Raw genomic sequence first — 25541 nt, 5'->3', positions numbered from 1 at the left:
GCTCTGAACCAGCCAATACATCTCAGCTTGACCCCTGGACCAATGAAAGATGTGTCTGTAGGACCCAGTCTGTAGGCTTTAGGGAGGGTCAGGAATGTCGCATCAACCCTCTGTATCTATCTTAAAGGTTAGGGGTGCATTTCCAATGTAGAGAGTAACAATCCATTTGTCTGGGCTGCCTCACTGACTTCTCCCAGAAACTGAAACTGTCCCATATTCTCTGTGACTTTGTTCAGTATTTTCGTATGACACCCCCGTGCCCAATGTCCTCACTTGTTGCACTTTTTACATGTACTCTTAAAAGCATGACATTTCTTTTTTATCATAGTAATTAGTGCCACACCGACCACAGTTCTGGATGTTTTTAGGGGCACTTGTTGCTTCTCTTGCCGTGTTTCCTTTCCTGTGTTGCTCCCTTTGCCATCTCCCAATGTCAACATTAGCCACCTGCAGCTCTGGAGGGTTGGAGGGTTAATCTGTTTAGCATGCTCCTCGGACTGATGTACTTGCTGGATATGGTTCTCTTTGTCAAACTAGAATAAGCTGAATATCTTTTCAGCTTCACTGCCCATGATATAAATAAGTGAGCAGACCTGGACTTCGCCGTCCTCTCTGTTTAACTTGGTGGCTGTCCTGAAGCACGAATATCTTTGCTTCCACTCCGGCCATTCTCCTGGACTGGAAAACTTATCCAGAAGATTAAACTTTGACATGTCGATCCGTTCCAGTCACCCGTGCAACATCTGACACCATGTAATGTCTGCTTGACATCTAACTAAAATGAAGAAGAACTCGAAAAGTTCTGAACACAGCATTTATTGAACTGCTCAGCACACATTGTCAAAACATTAACACTCTCCGTAGTTTCTCGCTAACATCACATACCTACAAGTTTCGCGACATCTGTACTAATGCCTTAGAAGTACCATTGCTGTAGGAAATTGCATTCATTACAGTCAGGGAGGGAGACAGTCGGCTCGGCTGTGATGGAAGTTTGTAAAACTTCCCGGGATGAAGTGGTCACTGCAGAGGCAAGTGTTGGTGGTGATTTTCAGTTCCTCATCAATGTGGCGCAGCACAAAATTAGTCCATCTCTTCTTCAACTCCTAATCTTTTGGAAATTTAAATAAAGTTACTGAGCTGTTCTGCAAATTCTGGCATCCGGGAAAGATGCATGGATTTTGAGAAACAAAGGTATAGCTAGCTAGCGAAAAGATGGCTGGATATGACAGTTATGCTGAGTATGGCTCCAGTGTGTCATCGAGCCAGGCCCACCCAAAAAAATCTTCAACACGAAAATGGCAATAAAACAGTTAACCATCTAACTCCACAATTCAGTACCTTATAGTAAAAAGTCTTTTAACATGTTTTCAACAATCAGTTTCCAGCATGTATAATGTAACAAGCTTTAAAGCCTCAAACATGTGTATAAGTGAACATTTTTTAAATTTTAAAGGAGTGTACTAATTCTGATCATCATTCCCAAAACTTAGGTCATATGAAAAAAAAGGTAAATTTTTTAGCATACTCCGACAGACAACAACTGAAAAAGGAGTGCAGTTTTTTTAGAAAATGCAGAGACAAAACCTAACTTACCCATTTTGGAATTTTGTTTTTGAGTTTTGGACATCTCAGGTTCCCGTAGTTGCTCAGTGTGGTATTAAAGCTGCAGAGCAGCAGACTATGTTAATAATGTCAGCAGTTATACTGTAGGTTCATTTTTTAAAGCATATGAAATATGCCAGCAAGTATGAGCAGACATGTTATTTTTTGTTAAGAATGTGAATTAAAAAGGATCATGTATGAAGTTAGTTTTACTGCCTTTGCGCTCCTAACCTCCATAAGCACATTCATTCTGCACAAATTCCCATTATGTCTTAAGCATTGAGCTAATGGTCTATATACCCACAGTATAATGTTGTAATTGGCATTGACCTGAACACATCCTATATCTTTACATAGCAAATAGGTCTTTGCTGCATTATTTATGTTCTAAATTTTATATATATAATCTTTGTTTTCACAGCAACAGCAACTCAGAGCAACTGTCATTGTCACTGGGGATTGTATTAAACTGTATGAATATGTTTTTTAAAAATGTGACCTCTGTTTTGAAATCTTAATTGCAGAGCAGGTGTGTGTAATGACGCACTGAGAGAAGACTAAGTGACTAAGCCCCTGGAAAATCCTTTATTTTCACAATAATATAAACCAAAAGTGTTATGCTTTTTTCTAAAAAGTTAAGTCGAACGGAAAAAAAGAAGCCAATTGCCATGGTGGAGAAAACACAAATGATTCCTGAGGTAAACAGTGCCCTTGTGCACGCAATAACTCTAAAAGTTGCCACTATGATTGAGGAGAAGTTACTTCTCCGACACTTTGGAGAAACTTGAAAATCACTCTGAATGAATAGGTGAAGCAGAATCATGCATTTCCAACGCTGAGGATCTGACAGCTGAAACGTATGGCTGTCTCAGTGTATGGCAAGAAAAGTTAACTGCTGCAGAAAAGAACATTGCACAGCTTAATGCAAAGCTGATCAACATGGATTGGTGCAGACACAGGGATAGTATCAGAATTCACAGATTAAGTGAGATGGAAGGTGAGGCTCCAGTGTGCTTCTTTGAATTGTGGCGTCCTTCATTCCTAGGAATGGAAACCAAACGAGACATAATTAAAATTGACTGTGCACATCGCCAGTTCGGGGGGCAAAGAATTGAGACACCTCGGGTGGTTGTTATCAAGCTCCATAACTATACTGACAAAGCCAAACTTTTTGCCATTGCAAAGGTGAAGGAGGAGTTTGTACACAATGAAAGAGAGTGTATGTGCACAAAGAATATGCAAACAGGTGATGGAGAGAAATAAACACTTCTCTATGCAGTACCCTGCTGTATTTGGACTAAGTTATGCAGGAAAAAGAAACCCCAAAGACGCTCAAGATTTCTTGCATAAGACAGACGAAACTTGAACACTAAATTAGACGATATTTACACTAACTCCCCCCTTACAGCCTATTGCATGGGAAAAGAAAATGTCACAGACTAGCATGGACACAGGTGGATATCTGGACCTATGAAATGAGGCCACTGGCCAATACAATGTAAGTTAGAATTTATGATGAAGGCCATAGTCTTTTTTTATGTCCATCTGTCTGTAAATTATGTTTGAACTTTATGACCGCATTTATATAAATCAGCCTGTGCTAACCTTCACCAGCTAACTTCATTCATTTCTTCATCTAAACAATGAACATGTCTATTAGACCCAATCCCAACTAAATTGCTTAGAGAAGCTTAACCTTTTCTTAGCTTACTTGTCTCTGTGTTAGTCTCGTTAGATCTTAGTGCAGCTTTTGACACTATTGACAATCACATCCTATTACAAAGACTGGAACATTTCATTGGTAATGAAGAAACTGCACTGAGCTTGTTCAAGTCCTATTTTTCCACAAGTTCCACAAGGTTCTGTGCTCGGGTCAATACTATTATGCTTCCTTTGGGGAATATCATTAGATATGCAGATGATACACAATTATACTTATCCATTAAGCCAGATGACACTAATCAGTTAGCTAAACTTCAGGTAATTTATTAAGACATAAAAACCTGGATGACCTGAAATTTGAAAACAGAAGTTATTGTGCTGATCCCTAAACATCTTAGAGACACATTATCTAATGACATGTAGCTACTCTGGATGGCATTACTCTGGACTCCAGCACCACAACTGCCCTCAGGTGCGGCACGACAACTCAGTAGCACCCCCTAATGGCTTTTCCCATTTCGTATGTACAGACAAACACCTACACACGCCAAATTTTGGACATGCATCCCATATGTATCATGACCTGACGCACAAAAAACCCTCTTGGACCCATACCCGCAGTACAATGGGAAGTCTGCCATTTTGGTTCAAATTTGAGATTTCACCGCTATTTTCACCCATTTAAAACCCATTTCTATGCCTTGTACTTTAACTAACTGCTCCTACAGATTTAACACAACAGACTTCACATTCACTCAGTATCATCCTCAGACCTTGATGATGACAACTTGTCAAAAGCTTTTGCCTCCAATATACCTGGTGGGCGTGACGGTGCGATCAATTTCGATGCTTGGCCATTATAAGAGCCATGTTCATGTATGCTGTATGTTGGACACAAATTGTCCACTAGATGGCACTGTTGTGTTCCCATTTAGGTAGGAACCTTTCGACAGCCAACGGGTGAGCACACATCTGGCCGCGCACCCTCCAACGGCGAAACCTTCGCCATCACGCAGGAAGTCCTTATAACTTCAGCATACAATGGCCCATCTACACCAAATTTGTCACACATGTAGAGGGGTTGTCCCTGAATAGGTCTATGCATCAATACTGTGTTAAGTGAAAAGATAGCTCCATAGCGCCCCCTGGAATATTTCAAACTTGAAGCCCCGCCTCCTACATGCACATACATGAACGAAATTCGGATACATATGTATCATTACCAGACGCACAAAATACCCCTAGGCACCGAAACCCTCAGTCCAACAGGAAGTCGGCCATTTTGGTTCACAGCGGCCATTTTGTCAAACTTGAAGCCCCGCCTCCTACATGCACATACACTAACGAAATTCGGTACGCATAAGTATCATGACCAGACGCACAAAAAACCCTCTTGGACACATAATGTCAGTCCAACTGGAAGTCTGCTATTTTGGTTCAAAGTTGAGATTTTGCTGCCATTTTCACCGATTTCTATGCCTCGTACTGTCTTTAACTTGTCCTACAGATTTAACACCACAGACTTCCCAGTCACTAAGTGTCATCCTCATACCTTCATGTTGAAATGTTGTCAAAAGCTTTTGCCTACGTTATTCCTGGTGGGCCATTATAAGAGCCATGTCAATGTATGGTGTGTGTTGGACACAAACTGTCCACTAGGTGGCTATGTTGTGTTGTGGGTTACATGCACCTATTTAGGTAAGAACCTTTCCATGGCAGCACACACTGGACACAGGAAGTCAGCCTCATATCAATCAATCAATCAGACGTCATTTATATAGCACATTTCATAGCTGTTCGGACCAAGACGATGGGGACTGTGATGTCATGCAATGGAGTGCTGTCTCCATCTCCTGATCCTTGCGCTCCGTCTGACTGTTGGACTGGGGATGGTATCCTGACGAGAGACTGACGGTGGCCCCCAGGAGCGAGCAGAATTCTCTCCAGAAAACAGAGGCGAACTGGGGGCCCCGATCAGAAACCACATCCACCGAGATGCCATAGAGACGGACCACATGCTTCAGCAACAGTTTAGCAGTTGGCTGCCCTTGGCTGAAGAGAGCTTGGGCAGGGGCACGAAGTGGGCCATCTTGCTAAACCGGTCCACAACCGTCAGAATGGTGGTGTTGCCGCTGGACGGTGGTAGACTAGTGACAAAGTCCACGGAGATGTGTGACCATGGATGATGAGGTACTGGTAGTGGGTGCGGAAGACCAGCAGGAGCTTGGAGCGTAGGTTTATGTTGGTTGCAGGTGGGGCAGGCGTTGATGAAGCTCCGAGTATCCTCAGCCAGAGTGGACCACCAGAAACGATGCTGCACAACCTCCTTAGTCTGCTGGATCCCAGGGTGGCAGGTTAGTTTGGAGCTGTGAGCCCACTGGAGGACCTCGGACCGGAGGTCAGATGGAACGTACAGGTGTTCTGGTTGACAGGAACTGGGTCTGGGCTGGTCCTGGATGGCAGCTCTGACCCTCTCCTCCACTTCCCAGGTGAGTGTGGCGATGAGATGTGAGGCTGAAAGAATGGTATCGGGGTTCGCCAGCCTCCCTCTGCTCTTCCTGGAACTGCCGAGACAAGGCATCAGGTTTGACATTGCAGGACCCTGGCCAATATGAGAGGGAGAAGTTGAATCTGGTCAGGAAGAGTGACCACCGGGCCTGGCGGGAGTTCAGTCTCTTGGCTGACTGGATGTACTCAAGGTTCTTTTGATCTGTCCACACCAGGAATGGCAGTTTGGTCCCTTCTAACCAGTGTTGCCACTCCTCCAGAGCTAACTTCACTGCTAGTAACTCTCTGTTACCAATATCATAGTTTTTTTTCGGCCGGGGTCAACTGCCTGGAGAAGAAGGGGCAGGGGTGTAGCTTCTGGTCGATGGCGGACCTCTAAGAAAGAACAGGCCCAACTCCCATGTTGGAGGCGTCCACCTCGACCACGAACTGTCGTTCGGTGTCAGGCATTATGAGGATGGGGGCTGACGTAAAACGTGTCTTCAGGGACCGGAAAGCCTCATTGGTGGCCGAAGACCACCGGAAGGGCACCTTGGAGGAGATGAGGGCCGTGAGGGGGGCTGCCACCGTGCTGTACCCGCTGATGAACCTCCGGTAAAAGTTGGCAAAGCCCAGAAAATGTTCAAGCTGCTTACGGGAGTCCGAAGTGGGCCAGGAGTTGACAGCAGAGACCTTCGCAGAGTCCATCTGGACAGTCCCCCTCCCTATGACGTACCCCAGGAAGGAGATGGACGGAACATGGAATTCACACTTCTCAGCCTTGACGAAGAGTGGATTCTCCAGGAGGCGTTGGAGAACCCTCTGGACATGGTGAATGTGTTTGTCCTTGGATCGGGAGAAGATCAGGATGTCATCGAGGTAGACGAAAACAAACTTGTTAAGCATGTCTCTGAGTACATCATTAACAAGGGCCTGGAAGACGGCAGGAGCATTGGTGAGGCCAAAAGGCATCACCAGGTACTCATAGTGGCCGGTGGGGGTGTTGAACGCCGTCTTTCATTCGTCTCCCTCTTGGATCCAGACCAGGTGGTAGGCGTTGCGTAGATTGAGCTTGGTGAAGACTGTGGCTCCCTCCAGGAGCTTGAACGCTGAGGCGATGAGGGGCAGGGGATAACGGTTTCTCACCGTAATGTCATTCAGTCCTCGATAGTCGATACAAGGGTGGAGCGTCTTGTCCTTCTTTGCCACAAAGAAGAAGCCCATCCCTGCCGGAGATGACAAGGGTCAGATGATGCCTGCGGCCAAAGAGTCATTAATGTAAGTGTCCATGGCCCCTCTCTCAGAGGCGGAAATGGAGTACAGGCGGCCTCTGGGTGGAGTAGAACCAGGCTGGAGGTTGATGGCACAGTCGTAGGGTCTATGCGGGGGAAGAGAGGTTGCTTTGGCTTTGCTGAAAACCTCTCGGAAGTCTAGGTATTCAGCGGGGACCCCTGACATATCTGGAGCAGGACTGGAACAGGTAGATGACTGGGAGGCGGTGGCTTACTTAAGATAGACCTGATGACAAGTTGGACTCCAACCCAGGATCGCCCCCGTGGTCCAGTCTATGTGTGGGTTATGACGTCAGAGCCAGGGGAATCCCAGGAGGAGCGGGTGACGAGGAGAGGACAGGATGTGAAACTGGATAGTCTCGTGGTGGTTGCCAGGCAGGAGCATGTGGATGGGCACCGTCTGGTGGGACAGTCCCCAGGAGGTGACCATCCAGGGCATTGGCGGGAACAGGAACTGGCAGGTGAATCCGACCGACGCCTAGTTAAAGTGCTAGATTGTTGTCGATGATGTTAGCATCTGAACCAGATTCTATGAGTGTGGCAAGAGTCTGAGAGCCTTGGGGTAGCAGCAGTCGGGCCTGGCACAGGGGACGTGAGATGGAGGAGGGTTTCGATGTGTGCCTCACCAGGACCTCCTCCCTCACTGGTGAGCCTGACCTTTTGCCGGACACCTGGAAATGAAGTGTCCGGGCTGACCACAGTAGAGGCAGAGGTTCCCTCTGCGGCGCCTCTCTCTCTCTTGTGGGGTTAGACTGGCCCGGCCGACCTGCATGGGCTCAAAATTCCTCCTCGGTGTGCTGGCGGGCAGAGTTAGTGACCTGGGAGGAGCTGGAGGACGAGGAGCTGGAAGCTGTTCCCCTCGTCCCTGCCGTCTCTCTCGGTGTCTAGCTTGAATCCGTCTGTCCACACAGGAAGCCAGCTCGATGACATCGTCGAGAGAGGCTGGAAGGTTGTAGGACACCACCTCGTCCTTGACGTAGTAGGCCAGCCCAACAGGAAGGTGTCCACCTGAGCCGCATGGTTCCACTCGCTCCTCCGAGCCCGGATGCGGAAAGCAATGGCGTAGTCAGTCACAGAGCAGGATCCCTGTCCGAGATCCAGGAGACCCCCGGAAGTGTCGGGACCTCTGGATGCTACACCGAACACCTTGCAGAGTTCAGTGGCGAAGGCGTTGAAGGAGGAGCAAGGTCGGCATGTGGCATTCCCACTCGGCTGTTCCCTACAGCTGAGCATGACCCATCAGGTTATTAATCGTGAAAGCCACCTTAGCTTCCTCGGAGGCGAAGGTGTGGGGCTGCAGAGCAAAGAGGATTGAACAGTTTGTGATGAATGGATTGCAACCCCTTGTTTCTTGTGAGTGTTTCCTTTAACACCTGCATCTGAGTTTCTAAAGCCTCATTCTCGCTCTGAAATTTGGCGATGCACTCTGCCTCCCTCTCCTGCCACTGCAGCTGACGACTCTCCAACTAACTCTGTTGCTGGGCGAGTGCAGCCTTCAATACGTTGTTCTCCTCTTTCATCTGGGCCACGCACTTGTCCAGGTCATTCTGGCTTTAGTCAGCTTTAGTTTAGTCTTATTTAATGAATTTATGTGACTAGTTATTTTCAGATTATTTTTTATACCCTTCTGTGCAGTGAAAACAATCATATGTCCCAATGTGTTGATTTTGAATGTTTTTTTGGTAAAATGAAGTACGAAGTGTTCCTTTATGTCTTCTCCTTAAGATAATAAACTCTTTATAAAATCCTCAGGGATTAGCTGGAAACTGCATCATCAAAAAGAAGAAATCAAGCTGTTTGTCTGACACCATGAAAAGTTCACTTTAAGGAGATATGTGGTTCTCACAGCACAGTTGTGCAGCAAACATGATGATGTTATAGATTAACAGTAGGCCAATATAAAGTAGTTGAAATGAGCTCAACCTTAAACATCTACAGCAGTAAAAGGCAACATACACATTAATGAAGAATTAATATTAATTAAAACTGCAAGCAGTGATGAACGGGCCCTCGACCCACGTACGTTGGGCTGTGGCGCTGTTGGAGAGCGCGTGACTAGATGTGTGCTCGCCCGTTGCCTGTGGAAAGCTTCCTACCTAAATGGAATCCGTATCACACAAAACACAACAGTGACATTTTCAGTGACTTGCTGTGTCCAGTGGGTGGCGCTATGGACATAACACAGTATTGATGCATAGTTGTATTGAGGGCAAACCCCTCTACACGTGTGCCCAATTTGATGTAGATGGGAAATTGTATGTTGGAAAAATGAAAATGGCCGCACGGAATCCAAGATGGCCGACTTCCTGTTGGGGCAAGAAATTCCACAAAAGTAATTCCTGTCTAAATCGATGAGACCTATGAGTCCTGCAAAATTCATGAAGATGGGAGAAAGTAGTCGTTCACATGAGGGGGGCACTATAGATATGACACAGTATTGATGCATAAACGTATTCAGGCCGAACCCCTCTACATGTGTGTCCAATTTGGTGTAGATGTGAAATAGTATGTTGAAGTTATAAGGACTTCCTGCTTATGGCAAAGCATCGAAATGGACAGCACCACCACACCCACCAGGTATAATGGCAGCAAAAGCTTTTGATAACTTTTCATGTTCAAGGATTGAGGATGATACTGAGTGAATGTGAAGTCTGTGGTGTTAAATCTGTAGGACAAGTTCATAAAAGTACGAGGCAGGAAAAGTGTGAAAACAGCGGCGAAATCTGAACTTCGAATCAAAATGGCCGACTTCCTGTTGGTCTGAGGGTTTGGGTGTTGATTCTTGTTTTGTGCGTCTGGTCATGATACATATGCATACCAAATTTTGTTCATGTATGTGCATGTAGGAGGCGGGGCTTCAAGTTTTTAACATTCCATGGGGCACTGTGGAGCCATCTTTTCACTTAAAAGGCCCAGACCCATATCAGATATCAATGTTTGTGACTGGTGATGCATGTGCAAAATTTGGTGTTTGCAGGAGTTTGTCTGTACTTACCAAATGGGAAAACCCATTAGGGGGCGCTACTGAGCTGTTGTGTAGCACCTGAGGGCAGTTGTGGTATTGAATTAATGTACTCATGAGTGTGAACCTACATGGCAAATTTGGTGAGTCTGCAAACATCCTAAAGTACTGTAAACAGTGTTGGAAAAATGAAAATCGCCACACGCCATTCAAGATGGCTGACTTCCTGTTGCGGCAAAAAATTCCAACAAAATGAATTTGTGGCTAAATTGATGAGACCTATGAGTCCTGTGAATTTCATGACGATCAAAAATGATTTTCACGCTAATTTTCCGACGTTAGGGCGCTATTAAATTCCCAGAAGCCAAGGGGGCACACAAACGCAGTCTTCTGTTTATCAGCCTCTTCCATTTCGACTTGGTAGTAGCCTGATTTTAAATCAAGGACTGAAAACAATTTAGAGCCATTCAAGAGGGAGAACACTTCCTCTAAGTTTGGTAGAGCATAAGCATATTGTCTGTGAGTTGAGTTTCCTGAAGTCGATGCACAACCTCACAGAACCATTTTTCTTTCGCACGACAACTATGGGAGATGCAAAGGGGGACTCGGACTCACGTATGACACCAGAATCTAGCAGCTCTTGAAGATGTCTCTTGGCCGCATCCACATCCTGTGGATGGATGGGTCTAGCTCGGTGCTTGAAAGGTGTGTTGTCACTCAGCTTGATATGATGCTTTACTTTGTTGGTATGACCAAAGTCCATGTCATGCTGGGAAAAGACCTCAGGCATGCTATTGAGCAGCCTTGTGATTCGCTCTTTCCACTCTGGTGGTAAAGGGGAATCCCCAAAGTCAAACTTCATCCTTTTAGTTTCAGGGGTAGTCAAATCGGCGGAGGGTTCCTTCCCCATCACCTGTTGAACAGCATGAATCTCAGCCAACACTGTCCTCGGAGGAATGGTTATGTCGTGTTGAGTCTCATTCCTCAGCAGTATTGACATCAAGCAAGGGCGCCTGACCGGTAAGGTGTACAGGGAGCTAGCAACAAGCAATCCGCCAGGAAGGGACAACACAGATGCAGCGTCTACAACAGCCTACTTCTCCTTGTGAGCAGCACTCATGTGGACCTGCCCTTCCACAACCACTGTGCTGCCTGCAGGCACCACTTCAGGAGTGTAGCTTTTCGCCTTTATCAGCCCAAGAGCTCCAGTACTTGCCTGCTTTTGTTAATGATGGGACAGGTGAGTCTGGAAGAATGACAGCGGGATAGTGGTCACCTGAGATCCCATATCTAACAGGCAGTTAACTTTGTGGCCTTCAATAGTGACTTGCGCAGTGCATTTTGTTCCAACCAGCTTTGGTGGCAATATGGTGGAAGTGGTGTTAGCATTACCACACTTGCTTGCCACTTTCTTTGTTTTTCTAGGGCGTTTAGTCGGTCTTTTAGTCCCTGTCTGCCCTGCAACAGGGGCTTCTAGTAGTTTAACTGCTGGATGCCAGTGTTGCCATTCTGCTGATCCCATTGCCGTTGTTTCTCTTTAAGCAGCTGTCTCTTTTCCTCAACCAGAAGGGGATTTGGTTCACTCCCACAGTTGACTGCAAGGTGAGCATCTTTGCCGCAATCCGGAAACAATACCATGGGCCTACTGTTTGCTGTTGGCCTTGAATTGGACTGATGTTTCAATGTTTGAATCTCTGTTGCTTCTAGATGGTCGCTTTTGGCTTCATGAGTTGCTTTTCTCATATCAGCTACCTGTGCTTGAATGTCAGCAATCTGTCTTTTCAATGTGTTGATTTCAGTTGTATCGGGACAGTTGACTTTAGCTTTACGTGGAGTTGCAGTCTGCATGACAGCAACCTGAGCTTGTATCTCGTTAAGCTGTTTCTTCAAGACTTCAGTCTCAGTAACCTCTTTCTCAGGTGTAGCACAACTGCATGCGGCTAACTGTTGTGCCGCAGCTCTCAACTTTGGGCAGGACTTGACTCGTGTAGTCCAAGGTGTTTTTTCATACGATTATGTTTACTTGCCTCTTTGTCTTCCTCTGTTATGATGAGAAGCACCAGTTCAGCAAAGGAGGGCGGTCCATTAGTTTTTCGCTCCAGTTGGAGATCAGCGATCAATCCATAATTCCAGCAGCCTCGACAGAACTGCTTCAAGAGATAGCGGTTTCTTTCACTCTCCACGATACCTCCTCGTCTGACCACAGCACTCACAGCAACTTGCAATCGGTTCAGATAGTCAGAAGGCTTCTCGTCATTGTTCTGCAGCGTCCCCATAAACTTGGCCAACAGCTCATCTCCATCCTCAACGGAGCCATAGACTGAATCTAGTAGCTGAAGATACACTGATGGCAAAGCCTCAGGGCTAACATGCTTGATAACACCAGTTGCTGGAGGCAATAAGCTGTCTAAGATCTTGCGTGTTCTGTGCAGGTCAGACATGGAGGGATCTGTCAAGAATAAGTCAACATTTGCTCTCCACGTATCATAATCAAGTTCATTGTTAGGATGAGGAATCTTCCCAGAGAATGGTCTGAGGCGAAATGAGTGCATGGGAGACATAGCTTCATTAGCTCACATGACATGCTCAACAACAACCCGTTGTACAGCAGGAAGATTTATATCATTCATGGTAAGTACTGAAGGTGTTGTTGTAGCAGTGTCATCGTTAACGCTGGCTTTGTTTGACAGGGACCCTTGGTGGTTAGCGTTCACGTTAGCAGCAATGCTAAGTAACGGTGCGGCTGTCAACACAGCAGGCTGCAACTGACCGTTCACACTGGTAAGCAAGGACGTTATCTGTGGACTCCTAGCTGACCACGTCTGGGTGTAGGAGATGGTGGAAACACAGCTGGTAAGTTCCTGACTATCTCGGGTGAGACAGTGCCAAGCTGAAGAGAGGGCTGTTGCATCACCTGTGATGGCGCTTTAACATTCTCGACCTCCCGACCAGTTGCATCATAACTGTTTAATTGAGAGTCTTCGACTGGTGCAGTGTCAGTAGGGAGGTTCACACCTTTCCCTGTGCTTATCTTCATCAGTTCTTCCTGGAACACATTTTGAAATGACCTCCCACTTTTATTAGCAATGGCTTGCAGTTCCTCAAGATACCCCTTGTTGGCGCTACTGCTAGCAGTGCTTGTGTAAACACTATCTAAGGAGCACACCTTGAAGGTAATGTTTGCATCAGTTGAGCTCTGACATTCTATTGGCAATATGGGTATAAATGTTTGCATCGCAGAGCTACAGTGGCAAGAAAAAGTACATGAACCTTTTGGAATTTCATGGTTTTCTGAATAAATTTGTCATAAAATGTGATCTGATCTTCATCTAAGTCAAGGGTATTGACAAATATAATGTGTCTAAAATAATAACACAACATTTTTTTGATCTTTCATGTCTTTATTGAGAACAACCAAAAAAACCTCATGGTGCTTGTGGAAAAAGTATGTGAACCCTTGAGTTAATGACCTCAAAAAAGCTAATTGGAGTCAGGTTTTAGCACACCTGGAGTCTCGTTAAGATAATAGGTTTGGAGGTGTGGACTAAAGCTACTTTGACTGATAAAAACCCCTAAAACTTTTGGAGTTTGCTTTGCACAAAAAGAACGTGCTTATGTGAGCCATGCCTCGCCAAAAAGAGCTTTCAGAGGATCTACGATCAAGAATTGTTGATTTACTTAAAGCTGGCAAGGGTTACAAAGTTATTAGTTCAACGACTTTAGAAATTCACCAGTCTAGAGTTAGGCAAACAATCTACAAATGGAGACACTTTGTGTCTGTTGGACTGTTGCTACTCTACCAAGAAGTGGGCGCCCAGTCAAAATGACACCAAGAGCACAACAAAGACTCATCAATGAGGTAAAGAAACAACCCCGAATGACAGCCAAAGATTTGAAGGCATCATTGGAACTGGCTAACATCTCTGTTTATGAGTGTACAATACGTAAAACATTGAACAAGCAGGGTATCCACGGCAGGACACCACAAAGGAAGCCACTGCTTACTAAAAAGAACATTGCTGCACGCCTGAAGTTTGCAAAAGAGCACATTGACACTCCACAGCGGTATTGGCAAAATGTTTTGTGGACTGATGAAACTAAGATTGAACTATTTGGAAAAAACACACAGCACTACATCTGGCTTAGAAAAGGCACGGCATATCATCATGAAAACATCATCCCAACCGTAAAGTATGGTGGAGGAAACATCATGATTTGGGCCTGCTTTGCTGCATCAGGGCCTGGCCAGCTTGGAATCATTGAGGGGAAGATGAATTCCCAAGTATATCAGACAATTCTTCAGGATAATGTGAGAATGTCTGTATGTCAGCTGAAATTGTGTAGAAGGTGGGTGATGCAACAGGACAACAATGGAGCAAGTCCACAACAGAATGGCTTCAGAAAAACAAAATCCGCCTTTTGGAGTGGCCAAGTCAGAGCCCAGACCTCAACCCAAGAGAGATGCTATGGATTGACTTGAAGAGGGCCATACACATGAGACGTCCAAAGAATATGACAGAGCTAAAGCAGTTCTGCCAGGAAGAATGGGCTAAAATTCCTCCTCAACGATAGCTACAGGAAGTGCCTCGTTGAGGTTATTGCTGCCAAGGGGGGTCAACCAGTTATTAATTCTAAGGGTTCACTTACTTTTTCCACTGCCATTTTGAATGTTGAATGAGTGTGTTCAATAAAGACATGAAAGATAAGAATTTTTTTGTTATTATTTTAGACACATTATGTTTGTCAATACCCTTGACTTAGATGTGTCACACCACGGTGAGGGGTGTCTTGTCCTGGGGTTTTCTGTCTTGTGAATTTCCTGTTTTATTTTGAAAAGTAACTCTCCTCTCGTTTCAGGTCACTTGCCCTTCCTCATGTGCCACCAGTCTGTTGTCTCCCCTAATCCCTAATTGTTTCCACCTGTGTTCCCTCACCTGATGTGTCTTATAGTCTGCGTCTTCCTTTGTTCTGTGCCAGAGTGTTAGTGTTTGTCACGCACCCCAGCCCTCGTCCACAGCCTTGTCCAAGCCACGAATTGCGAGTTTGTATTACTTCTACTTTTCCTCTTAAATTAGTGACCTTTTGTTTGATGATTAGTATTCCAAGATAATTTCATAGCCTGTTGTTTGCCTCCGGTGGAGTGCCTCTTTTGTTTCCTTCGTTTTCATAGACAGTCGATAGAGTAGTTTTTGTTTATAGCCTTTTTCCTTTTCCTCCGATTGGAGTGATTTATTTATTTATTTATTTATTTATTTATTTATTTTTTTGTTACAAGTTTTTATAGCCGTTTGTGCCAGTGTAGTTTAGTTCTTTGTACTTTTTCTGTGCCTCTTTAAGAGTGATTTTCATTAGTCTTTTTCTTTGAGGTCGTTTTTTGCCTCGAGTTTATTGTAGTCTTGTTTCTTGTTTTCATAGCCCACAGATTAGATTGTTTCATAGCCTGTTTGTTTGTCACCTTGTTTAAGAGCTCAAGTGGAGAAATCAAATCTCAAGATCAGATCACATTTTATGACAAATTTATTCAGAAAACAATGAAATTCCAAAAGGTTCACATACTTTTTCTTGCCACTGTATTTGCAAATTCCACAATGGAGCAGAGATGATACTCTGATTTTGGGTCATCAATAACTAGTACTCTGTTAATAGAGCCATACCATTCTAGGTGCCTCTCAAGCTCCTCATCTACTTCAGTTTGAGTTAACCCACTAACAAGAACTGAGTTAACAACATTTATACCTTCGTCTTTCACTATATCCATTGTACTATATTGTTGCTTACCTTTTTACTCTTGTCACTCAATAATACTCCACTTTCTCCTGGCTAAGCTTGCCAATTTCTGTAACCTGCCTCAGCTCTGACTGTCAATAGTAAAGACTGGGTGCTACAGATATATTTTTTTATCAGTGTGTTAATCACTTTGTGGACCAGTAAATCAAAAGTCTAGACCCGCTATAGGAGAAAGGGGTACTGGCAATTTGCATTGAGTGGAAGAGTAAAAACTCACACAACCAACAGGTAAGTGTTTACGTGTATGGTATTGTATTGATTAAAAGAAAAAAAAATAAAGTCTCAATAAACACATGAGATATCAAACAACAGTTCACAAAATAAATCCCCAAATCACTGACAAGATCACAGTCCTGTTTTGAATGGCTTGACACGACTACCGAGCTTCCCTTCTACCTTTACAGAACAGGAAGAATCCCAGCAGAAGGAGTCTTCATGCAGATCTTGGAACCAGGAATCCATACAAAGAAAAAGACCCGGCCTGTATAGGCCAAAAGAGGGTTACTATAATATTCTCATAAAAAAATATATACCTTTACATATTAACATATGCATATAAACACACACATATATATATATATATATATATATATATATATATGTATATATATATGTATATATATATATATATATATATATATATATATATATATATATGTATATATATAATATATATATATATATATATATATAATATATATATGTATGTATATATAATATATATATGTATGTATATATAATATATATATGTATGTATATATAATATATATATGTATGTATATATAATATATATATGTATGTATATATAATATATATATGTATGTATATATAATATATATATGTATGTATATATAATATATATATGTATGTATATATATATATATATATGTATGTATATATATATATATATGTATGTATATATATATATATATATTCATGTACATTAAGACATTGTTGCTTAATGATCATTATAACTATTCTCACTGTCCATCAAATAAACTGAACATATTTATCAATATTAACATGAAACAAAATGGCTGAACCCTTACTCTTCTGTTCATCTTTTTTCTTTTTACCGCCACTCACTCTCACAGGAAAACACACGGAGTGAGGGTAATGTAAATAAACATCTTAATATACACAATTTTTAAACACAACATACATGAAATTACCCCTCGTTACTCCACATTAACACCAGCATATACATTTCAACTCCATTTATGAGACTAATATCAGCAAAGTTTACTCACCAGAGGCTCAAGCATCATATACACACACACACTCTGGCACAATGCAGATCACACGGCTCTCATCAGTCCAGGTCGCACTTTTGAAGAAACAGGGACACGGGAGTTCAGCAATGTGTAATTTCACAATTGGAATTTAGCAAAGTTAATGTGGCTAATGGTCTAAGCTAGCGCCATGGCTGCTAATAAACACAACTCACGTTCTCCCTCGTTTCTGTCACAAACACACGGTCCACTTAATCCACCCGCGGCAAAAAAGGGTTTCGCTCTCGGCTCCGATGATAACAGTGACAAAGGCATTGGAATATCTGGCTCTCTTGGCCAAAAAACAATAATAGCTGCAGCGAAAAATTAGCATGCAGCCACCTCGACGTCGGTCCAGTAGAGAGAGAAAAAAAAACAACGCATGTCGACACGTACACCCTGACGGCGTCTGATTGGTTACGTTACATCACGTGAACTCCTCATGTCACCTGAATCTTGTACACTTTGAGAAGGCATATTCGCCACACTTGAAATACCCTTTTTAACAGATATAAATAACCTTGTGTACATTAATTTAATTAATAATTTTTATTTCTTTATTTATTGACATACTTAAGATTTTAATCATAAATCCTATTCCTTCTATGTAAGATTATTTTGAATCAAACCCTCTATTTATTTATGTCACATAAAAATATGAATTTATTTATTTATTTCACCAACAAACCGATAAACTGGACAACTAATAAGGGCCTAGTAACCTGGGTTACATAGGCTCTTTAATTTTGCTGATAATACTGACATGACTCTTGCGCTAAGATTCCACTGGATACGTGTCCACTGCATTACGGCTCCGGTACAGCTTCGCTCCGTCGTCCTCGTCCAGCAACCCACACCAGCTGCGTTTTGAGTCTGCCACGGCACAGCTCCGCCAAACAGTTGGAGTCACGAAACTGAGGAATTCCCGCGATAATTACATACTCACGCACGACCGCAGTTATATATGTGTTATAAACACAAGAATACGAATTGTTCCCGACCGAAGGATTAGAAGAAAAGCTTGTAGTTGTCTCTTTTCTGAGGGCATCAACACGGAGTGTTTTATTTTGAAAATTAACCAGATGTCATGTTGTTGTTTCGTGTCTGACTTCCTGTCTGCTCTGTGCTGAATTTGTCTGAATTGCTGCATTGTGCTGCGGCATCCGCCAAGTCCTGTAACTCCATATCTGCTCCAGAGGGCTGCTCCAGAGGACTGCCGGAGCTGGGACGCAGCAGACACGCAGCGCAGCGGACCTCGTGGAAGTTAACACATAGACTAGAGTGAAACTGATCAGCTCGCTGCTGTGGCGGAGCCGTAACGCAGCCATAACACAGTGGACACGTATCCAGTGGAATCTGCAGGTCACCTACAGTTGAGTACTTTCACAGTTTGGTATTAATAGGCTAATTCTACTTAAGTAAAAAATCTGTATACTTTTTCCACAACTGATGATAAGTTAGGTAAATATGAAATTCATGGAATGACAGAATAACAGCGATGACGGTTTGGAGAGGATTTGAAGATTGCTCAATTTACTTCCATTGTAAAATCTTTAGAAAAAAGCTCAATATTTAATTTTTTTTTTAAAAAGTATAAAATGTAGAGAAAAGAAAAAAATACAGGATTTTCCCTCTTCCCCCTCAATGCAAAGAAGGAGGTCAGAGAAATGGTACGCATAAAATTCACTTAATACGCTGATTTGTCTGCATCCTTTCAGGCAGGGCCTTTAACAGCTTTCATCTCTCCATAAAGGAATTCAATTGCTGGGGAAAGAGAGGCACTGGGGGCTGGCTATAATCATGATGCTTCAGAGGCCCTTAAGCTTATGTTATGATGAAGCTAAACTGTCAAGTGCTAAATAGAAAAACATTATGTGCTCTCTTTTCGGGAAAGGCACCTGTCATTCCATATCGGTTGCATGCATATCCCCGAAAGCTGGAAACATTATCTGTCACTTCTACTCTTCCAGCACATATCTCTTGGTGAAAGTGGAGAAATAAAACAGTGAGCTGAATGCTTCACAGGTCACTGCTCCTCACAAGCATGACGCATGTTCTCTTTGCCCCCAACCACCCACCCCCATCTCCCCCAGTCACTGGGAAAATGGGGTTTCAGTACAACCCATCCAATCCATTACAAGGATTAGATTGGCTGCTTTAACCTGAAAGGCTACTCTCATGCATTTTCAATCATACTAGATTGCCTTTTCAATGGCAAACTGCAGAGACAGAGAGGCAAAGGGAAGAAAGATGGTGGATAAAGAGGTTCAAAAATAACATTTTTGGCATAACATAGGAAGATTTTCTCGGTGAATGTTGCTAAGTCATCTGTGAATAATATTTTGAACTGCAGGATACATGGTGAACAGCGGAGAACTCAGAGTCACAAGCCCTCCACCAGCAGTCTTGAATGAACTTAAAAAAAACAACAACATACAATTATAGTGTGTCTGCAATCGTCACATTCACTGGTACACTCCGTCAAATTCACTGGTACACTCCGTCACATACACTGGTACACTCCGTCAAATTCACTGGTACCCTCCGTCAAATTCACTGGTACACTCCGTCACATACACTGGTACACTCCATCACATTCACTGGTACACTACATTTCGTCACATACACTGGTACACTCCGTCAAACTCACTGGTACACTCCATCACATTCACTGGTACACTACATTTCGTCACATTGACCGGTACACTCTGTCAAATTCACTGGTACACTCCATCACATTCACCGGTACACTCTGTCAAATTCACTGGTACACTCCGTCACATACACTGGTACACTCCATCACATTCACTGGTACACTCCGTCACATACACTGGTACACTCCATCACATTCACTGGTACACTACATTTCGTCACATACACTGGTACACTCCGTCAAACTCACTGGTACACTCCATCACATTCACTGGTACACTACATTTCGTCACATTGACCGGTACACTCTGTCAAATTCACTGGTACACTCCATCACATTCACCGGTACACTCTGTCAAATTCACTGGTACACTCCGTCACATACACTGGTACACTCCATCACATTCACTGGTACACTCCGTCACATACACTGGTACACTCCATCACATTCACTGGTACACTCCATCACATTCACTGGTACACTCCATCAAATTCACTGGTACACTCCGTCACATACACTAGTACACTCTGTCACATTCACTGGTACAGTCCATCACATACACTGGTACACTCCGTCACATTCACTGGTACACTCCGTCACATTCACTGGTACATTACATTTCGTCACATACACTGGTACGCTCTGTCACATACACTAGTACACTCCGTCACATTCACTGGTACACTCCATCACATACACTGGTACACTCCGTCACATTCACTGGTACACTCCGTCACATACACTGGTAAACTCCGTCACATACACTAGTACACTCCGTCACATACACTGGTAAACTCCGTCACATACACTGGTACACTCCATCACATACACTGGTACGCTCTGTCACATACACTAGTACACTCCGTCACATTCACTGGTACACTCCGTCACATACACTGGTAAACTCCGTCACATACACTAGTACACTCCGTCACATACACTGGTAAACTCCGTCACATACACTGGTACACTCCATCACATACACTAGTACACTCTGTCACATACACTAACACACTCTTCTCCATTGTGAACATTATTTATACAACGTATGGTTCAAGACTCACAGAGCACCTCCACAGCTGTATGAGGATGGGCCTGACACCGTTACAGCCCAAATTTAAAATCCTGGCAGGAAAAGCTGAAGCTCACTGAACAACAGAAAGTGGGGGAGTGAGGTCTAAGAGGGGAAGACTGTTCAGTTGTTAAGAGGTGTTGAGATTGTTTTTATACAGTTGGTTGAGGATGTTTAGATGTGAAATGGATATGAGAAGAAAAAAAGGGGAAACTCAAGGTAATTAAGCACTTTAGAGGCATGTTTTTCAAAGGCTCTCTGTTCTGTAGCCTATTTTATTTTAAATGTAACCCTTATTTTACTTGCAATGATAAAATAACATTTATTTATTATTGAAGAACATATTTACAGTCCCTTCAGCTCAATGTGAAAACTGACAATATTGCTGAAATATATATAAAATCTAGAAAAAATATAGAATTGTACTTCATTTAATATGACAGTCAGTCATTGATCACATACAGACATTGACACAACTACTAGGCTACTTCAATATAGGCTACTGTACTATATATGGCACTGAATCCTAATGCTAGTCAGACATTATGAGGTTTCAGACCTACAATTGACAGAATTTAGAATTTTAAGTGAATACCCCTGATGTACTGTGTGTATGTGAGAGGGAAATGTACTGCGTGTAATAGTGTATGATTTAAAAGGAAGTTAGCTTGATTGATTAAACAGGAACACAGTTTAAATCCTCATTCCCTGATTGGGTTACAGCCTTAAAAACAAAACTCGTACCTGACCAGACCACTGCTAGCTTAGTTGGAGTTACAGCCCAATTCAAATGGAGCTGCAGGAGTATGTTCAGGACATTATAAGGGAAACTGACAGCATGACTGTGGAAAGATTATGCTGTGAGCTTGATGGATACAAAAGGACAATTTATTCCTTTCTCTCAATTAACCAGCTGTTAGAAGGGCATGATAGTTGAGAAAGTTCCGGTGCACTGGATGGCACGTATGCATGCTTTTGTTCCATAATCAACTTGTACGAAAACTCACGATCATTGGAAATGAGACAGGGCTATGTTTGATTCACGAGTACCTCCAACAGTCAGAACTGGTCATCCTGGTCGCCCTGAGTAAAACATACTACATGAGCAAATTACCCATTGTTTATCTCTTGGAATCATTTGGCAAAGAATAGCTGTATGAATGATGCCATCATCCATCGCCGATGGCTGACAGCCATGACCTACAAATCCCTGACCATCGTAACATCAGCTCCCCACCAGAGAGCACAATCAAGTGGCGTGTCCCCTCAGAGTTGACATAGGGCAAGAGTTGTTGTTGTTTGTGATGTGGGGAGAGGAAATGAAAAGAAGTGTGTTGCTGCTCAGTGAACTAACATTATGTCTCCATGTCCTGTTTATTATTTTCTTATTAAACCAGCTCAGTTAGGTGAACCCAAGACACTCGGTTAAATTTGTGGCAGCTGTGTTTCTTTTCCCACGGGCTGCTGTTTCTCTCAGTCGTGCAGTTTTATACAGTTGTCTTAGCTTAGCTTCCTTGGCTAGTCGGCCAACGTTGTTTTATGCATATGAGGCTGAACAAGGCTAAGTTACGGACATGTAGTGCAGAGACAAGGGCGCCTTAAACCTGGCACAGGGTTGTATGTAGGTGGTAATGGGAGATAGTTTCCTCTGCAGGGTGAGACAATTGGAGATTCATGTCAGAGCAACAGTGGGAAACAGCGGCGGCTACAGTGGTGAGCTAATACGCAACTGCTGCCTTACTACAACACTGAGGGGACACGATGCCTCAAGTTCATAAACAGCAATGTCATCGTCCACCACAATGTTTCACTGGAGACATCGTCATATGTCAATTCAGCAGACATCGCCCAACCCTAGTCTTGACTGGCATTGTTAGAGAGATCCTACAAATCACCCCGAATGCAGGTGAAAGATATGTGCTGGGAGGCCTTCGATCACACGACATCAGAATACAGCGTTGGATTGTGAGGTGCTGCCTGCAACATCTGGATCCAGTTGGACGGGTCTTCCGCCAACATGGTGCAATTTGACGAAGAATTTACAACGTTACACTACGAATAGTGTTGCGTGTACGAGAATATGATGTTGCATGTAAGAGGAGGTGTGTGAAAGAGACAATAATAATCTGTGTATGCAAGTATGATAGTAAATAAATGAAAGTATGACTGCACATGACAGAGGGTAATGTAGTGTGTGTGGAAGAGTATAGTGGTGTACATTATTATTATAATGTTGTTTGTGAGACCAAGTATGATTTATCACTCATGGGGCCTCTCACAAGGCTCTCTAGCGAATCTCCATCAAAAAGGTGGCTGAAATGCCCTCCACAGTGTGTGTCCCACTGATGACAAATGATTTCACTGCTTTTTACTCATTAGAACTGTTTTTCCACTTGTTCTACATGTTTTATTAAAAAAAAAAACAAAAAAAAAAAACTTTTGTTGTAATAGTGATGCTCACGGCGGAATTCGAGATTAAAGACTTGGGTAAACTGAAACACTTTCTTGGTACTGATTTTGAGCAAAGAGGTGTAAAAATAGAGATATACTTCAAAGATTTAACATGCAAGACTAAATCTAGAGCAACGCCTTATGAAGAAAAACTATACTGATGATGCAGAATAAATGAGTAATGTCAAAAAATACAGGTAGACGGGGGGCAGCCTAATCTGACTACATGTACAAGACCTGATCTGAGTTTTGTTGTAAGTAAACTGTCACAGCATTTTACTGAGCCAACAGAGGAGCAATGGAATGTTGTAAAACATGTACTGAGATATCTGAAAGACAAAGCTGAGACAGAGTTGGGTTAGAGGAAATGTGACAATGAGAAACTTGGGTTACGAGCGTACAGTGATGTAGATTGGGTGGCCGATGTAACTGACAAAGTACAGTTGATTATTGTGTAAGCCTAAAGAATAATAGTCCTTTGATTTCATGGAAAAACAAAAAGCAGCCAACTGATTCCCAGGGTTCCCACGGTCATGGAAATGACCGTGGGAACCCTGGGATGAAAAAACCCTGGGATGAAATTTTAAAATCTAATTTTCCAGGCCTGGAAAAGTCATGGAATTGTGTTGTGTGAAATGAAATGAATTATTACAGTGGATAACCTTCCACGTAATGTAACATAACGGCAGTAACGGTAGGATTTGCCATTAGCGGTTTGTAAACAGAGACCTCGGTCGCCAGGCAGCAGAACACAGCCCAGTGTACCACCTGCAGCATCACATACCGACAAATGACTAACTACCTGCAGGAAAATGAGTGATGATGTATCTGTATCTGTATGTTGAACAGGTGTATTGATAAAGTATTGGCTTTTTACTTGCGAAGGTTTTATTGCACTTGCAGTAAAGAGCGTAGTTGGAGGAGCTCCACTCCTCTGCTCTGTGTCACTGCTCTGTAGCAGCACAGATGATAATTAAAATGACATCAAAACGTTAAAAAAAAAGTACACATAAGCTTATAAGTGATAATTAAGAGGGATTTTTTTTAGTCTATACATTGTTTTTAAGGAAAATCCTACTCTTGCCTTTAACGTAATGTTAGCTCTAATATGCGGCGACACGTGACAACTGCGTGTCGCCGCAGTGTGCATTTAATATTTAATATTTCATGGCTCTCTAAAGACCGATACAAACTTTGGTTAGAAACCGAACAAGAGAATGACCAACATGCGAGATGTAAGCTTTGCAAAAAGAGCTTTGATGATAGCAATATGGGGGAGGCAGCCCTCACAAGTCATGCTAAGGGAACGAAACACATCCAACACGAAAAGACTGCAAGAGATGGCATACCAATCCAATTTTCAACTTGACAAAAACCATGGCAAGACCAGCAAGTGGACCGGGGTCTGTCTCCGACATTAGCACGGTTGCTACAGCTAAGCAAAGCACATAATACCAGCACCCATTGCTACCGCGACTTTGGCCGCAGAGATACTTTGGGCACTTAAGGTGGCGGATTCGCATTATTCATACAATTCCTGCAGCAAAGTCGGGGGACTATTTTCGAGAATGTTCGCAGACAGTGAGATCGCTAGACAGTTTACATGTGGGAGAACCAAAGCCGCCTATCTCAACATGTTCGGTGTTGCACCTTACTTCAAATCTCTCCTCATTATTAGAGAGATATCAAGACAAACTGGATATGTGATGCTATTTGATGAGCCACTGAACCATGAATTGCAACGGAAACAGATGGACTTGCATGTTCGCATTTGGGATGGTGGAGAGGTGCGGACGCGGTGTGTTGGCTCTGAGTTTTTTGGTCATGCAACTGCACGTGATGTTGTTGACGAAATGATTCCCGTTCTTGATGGGATTGGAGTGAAAAATCTTGTTCAACTGTCGATGGACGGTCCTCATGTCAAATGGAAAATATTTGACATGCTACAAGAAAGAAGTTCTCGGTGATGTGAACAAAGCTCTGCTCAATATTGGATCATGTGGATTACAAGGTATGCATAATGCATTCCAGGATGGGTGCAAAGCAAGTGGCGGGGACATTGAACATGCTCTGTCTAGCCTGTACTGGCTTTTCAAAGACAGTCCTTCCCATAGAGAGGACTACACTAAGGTCACAGGCAGTGACACCTTTGTGCTGAAATTTTGTCAGCATCGTTGGATTGAGAACATCGACGTATGCAACCGAGCACTTCTCATGTGGCCACATGTGCAGACATATGTTGAAGCGGTCGCTCGAAAAGATTTCCCAGAGCCTAAATGCAATTCATATCAAGAAGTAA

This window comes from Pagrus major, chromosome 6 (assembly GCF_040436345.1).
Source record: "Pagrus major chromosome 6, Pma_NU_1.0".
NCBI lineage: Eukaryota > Metazoa > Chordata > Actinopteri > Spariformes > Sparidae > Pagrus > Pagrus major.
Note: the sequence above shows the minus strand (reverse complement) of the source record.